Below are 4,386 nucleotides of genomic sequence, written 5' to 3' on the forward strand. Positions count from 1 at the left end.
TGTATACTAGATGATGCATTTTATTTTACAATCTTATATTTCCAGACAATATGTTGCAATTTATAATCTTGAGTTTTTAATTTCTAAAGATTTCTCACGTAATTTATTCACAGTATGATCAGGATTTTTTCCAGTAAATAAAACACGCGTTTCTTTAAATTAAACGAGAGTAATTTATTAATCATTTAATTGTACGTATAATTATTTCATTTTTTTTTTAAAAATACAGTATTTATTTTAACACATATTTCTATTAAAAATAATTAGTTATAAGAACATTATTTCATTTTTTTTTAAAAAATACAATATTTATTTTAACACATATTTCTATTAAAAAATAATTAGTTATAAGAACATTATATCGTAACTAGAGGTGTGATCTTTTCTTCCGTTGCATACAAGTTTGAGATTTTCATCGATTCCTTTGTTTAAATCTTCACGAGTGAATGTAAATCTTGCGGGTAAATAAACTTGAAATGACGGTTCATTATCAAGTTTTACTTCAGCCACTGGAGTCTCATTCGAGTATTTTGATTTTATCACGTACAGTCCCAGAACCTTGTATTCTACTCCTATTTTAAGATCAGACACACACATTCTACGTTTATTTTTCATACCATTCAACCAATCTTTATTTATCATACTCATCTAAAATTTAAAATACACATATCATTGTAAAATAATACATCTTGTGTTTTAATATGAATTATTAAAAAACTTACTTTTATCTGTGGATGATAGTCTTTAAATTATCCTCACGTTGATTACGTTATTTTACAAACTTCATCGATTACAAATCAAAAATGACTGAATTTTATTAAAAGAAACTATAGTTTTTATATCAAAATAATAACGTATATATAACAACTATTAATGGAGGGAGATAATATTATTTCAGAACGCATATAAATTTATTGCGATCATTTATTAATGAAACGTTTTTAAAGTGTGGCGGTAATAACGTGATAAGGGTGGCACTAATAATTTTGATAAGGGAAGTGGTAAGAACTTTGAAAAGTGAGGCGCTATTATTTGTTATCAAATTAATTTTTTATTTTGATAAGGGAGGCGCTAATAATTTTGATAAGTGAGGCGCCGGGGAGATTATAAGTGAGGAGGAGGAGGTGCAAGTGAGGCGCCCCCACAAACACACATCATATGTATCGTAAAAAGAAATGGTTAATAGATTAGTATTCATATTGTAAAGGTTAAAGAATATTATCTTATGTAAATATGTATGTGTGTGTGTGTGTGTACTACGCTCCGATACACACTCAACGATTTCTATAGTATATGATGACGAACAGTTTGTAAACAACTGTATTATTAAAAAAAAAAAAACTGAGTTTATAAATGGTTCCTCTAACCATTACACATAGCTGTAGGTGTGCATCGACTGTATTGTAGACTAGTAATTTATCTTTAACAAAAACAAGTAGAGAGAGTAAAAGGTTAGTATGCTATGAGAGAGTATCGATATGAATATTAAATTGTCTTGTGGCAAACGGATGGAGGTGACGACAAAAAAAAAAAAATTAGAGCACTAGCTGCATCCGTTTTCGAGTTACGTGCAACTTTCGGGGAATCTGTATTACGCGGTATCCTCTTCCGTGTCATGCTGTGGCTGATGATAGTAGTTATTGTTAAAAATGTATGTATCAGTGTCGAGTTGTACACCATTAATACAACATTCACCATATATATAGTTTACTCACGAATAATTTTGTTGTGTAGAAAATGGAACAATTAAAACAAAAATTGAATAATCAAGCCAAAGGCATGGAGTACATTAAAATGTCTGACTTGGTAGAGAATCATGCCTATAGAGTAGATTCAATGAAAAATTTGACAACGAGAAACGGTGTTGTTGTGGTGGCACGGTTGCCCGATAACCAAAGGCGTAAAGCATTTGAGTAAATGTATTTGAATAAAAGTATTCAAATACTTTCATTGATATTGAATAGTATTTTTAAATACATTTAATAAAAAGTATCTGAGTAGTATTTTAAATACAATTATTTAGTATTTAATACTGTTTAATATTCAGTACTATTANATTCATTTGACTTTCAATAAAATTTTTTTTAATACATTAACTTTTTTTTTTTTTTTACAATCAACAAAATCTGTTTATATATTTTTTTTCTAATTATTTATGTACAACAAATGAAATTGAATTAAAATTATATAATTCGTTCGCAATCTATTTGTGTTTGCATTATTGCTCCGATAATATAGAATCTAATAGTAGTTTATGGCAAAGATAAATTATACTTTAGATTAATATTATAAGATTAATAGTTTTTCAAATTGGTGGAAAATGTAAAAACAAAAATCACAATAGTCATACTTTAGAGTAGATTTAAAAAAAAACAAAAACTTATGTATTCAAGTTAAATTTCTACACGCCATTGATAATATAATTCGTTAATAGTCCAGTAGTGTTTACTCCAATAGTAAAAGTACATTGAACTGAATAGTTGACGATAGAGGTGTCCATACACACGTTTAACTAATACATTAATTTTTCAATAGTTGTATCATGTCATTTGTATGCGGTTGTGGGTCTTCATTTGTCGATAGTGCTGGTTTGAAAGTTCGTTGTAGTTTGAATCAGGGTCACCGTCAAACTGTTATTTCAGAAAAACTATGTATGTCAGCGCCTGCGGGAAGGGTGACCAAACACGCGTGCATGCACGTTGCAGGGATCGGCTTTGTTTCTATAGATTCTGCACTACGCGGTCGAGTGATACATTATTTTTTGAAAAATGAAACGACTATTGACGAAATTGACGATTTTATTCGATTAGTGAGTAACGATTTAACCACCGTACTAAATGACGTTACCAAGCACGGTATAATATAATTCAACGTTGTACTGCACACAGCGTACATACACCAAGTTATGGGGGAAATGAGAGACGTATCGTTTAAAACACGTAACAAAACTGTCGAATTCGGTACTGTATATGCCACCATTTTGGATGGAATCACGGAGAAGTTTGTGTATGAACAACAGGAAATGGAGACCCGAGGTAGCGGGTGGTCGCTATTATTCATAGATGGACTGCTGTTAAAAGACACAAAAATTTCACCATTTAGCGGTGGCTCATATATTGAACTTTCACTGTGTATCAAACGAAAATTTGCGGTCATAAACATAAGAAACGCCGACTAGCAATGTTTTAAATGTGCGATTTTATGAAAGTACAAAAAGAATAAAAAACATAATGCAGGTTACATTGATCTGGAAAAATCCACAAATATACGTTTTTATGGTATTGACTTTCCTACACCATTGAAACAAATTATTCGATTTGAACGTAATTACCCGTCAATGTCGATCAATGCGTTCGCGTTGGACGATAAAAATAACGTGTATCCGTTGCGTATCACTAAATCGCGTACGAGCACCGATCATGTTGATTTACTTTACGTTACCGAGCCGGAAAACAACCACTATTGTTATTTATTTATTTATTTATTTGAATAAACGCCTGGTAGGCTCAAGTACAAGTTAAATATTTTTACATAATAAGGAATACACAAATAGTTGTGAAATAAATAATTAGAGATATTATAAAATCAATAATACAAAAATACACACATAAAATTTATATAATTTCGATAGATTAACAGTTTAAGTAATGACGTCTTAAGTTTGATAAACTATCAAAAAAGAAATCAAAGTTTGATGTATTACCTGATGTTAAAATTCTATTTAGCGGATTATTTTTACCATAGTTTGTGCGGTGTAATTTAACATTAAAAGTAAGGCATGATCGTGTATTATATTGAGGTACGTTAAATGTTATACGATCTAGAAGAGGAGGGCAGGAGATGATACCATTAATAAGTTTAAATAAAAAGGATGTGTCTAGCATATTACGACGTGTTAAAAGAGGATCAAGCTTTAGGTTAAACTGTAAACTTTGCATTGAAGTATTATCAATATTATGTGTTAAATTTCNTGCATTGAAGTATTATCAATATTATATGTTAAATTTCTTTTAAAACCTATAAAACGAATAAATTTTCTTTGTACTCTTTCAAGCTGTTGTATATGAGATGACGTGGTAGGGTTCCATATAATGGACCCATATTCTAAAGTAGGACGTACAAGTGTACTAAAAAGAACCTTAAGGCAGTGTATATCATCAAATGATTTAGTACATCTGCACAGAAATCCCAGAGTTTTTATAGCCTTANACACAGAAATCCCAGAGTTTTTATAGCCTTAAGACTAATTTGGTTGATATGAGTAGAAAATTGGAGGTTTGTCTGAAACGTAGTAGATAACAATCATCTATACAAGATATAGTATAATATAATTTTAGATCATCAGCAAAAAGTTGATATTTACAGAATTTAAAACAAATATCCACA

This window comes from Daktulosphaira vitifoliae, unplaced genomic scaffold (genome assembly GCF_025091365.1).
Source record: "Daktulosphaira vitifoliae isolate Bord-2020 unplaced genomic scaffold, ASM2509136v1 Scaffold_180, whole genome shotgun sequence".
Taxonomy (NCBI): Eukaryota; Metazoa; Arthropoda; class Insecta; order Hemiptera; family Phylloxeridae; genus Daktulosphaira; species Daktulosphaira vitifoliae.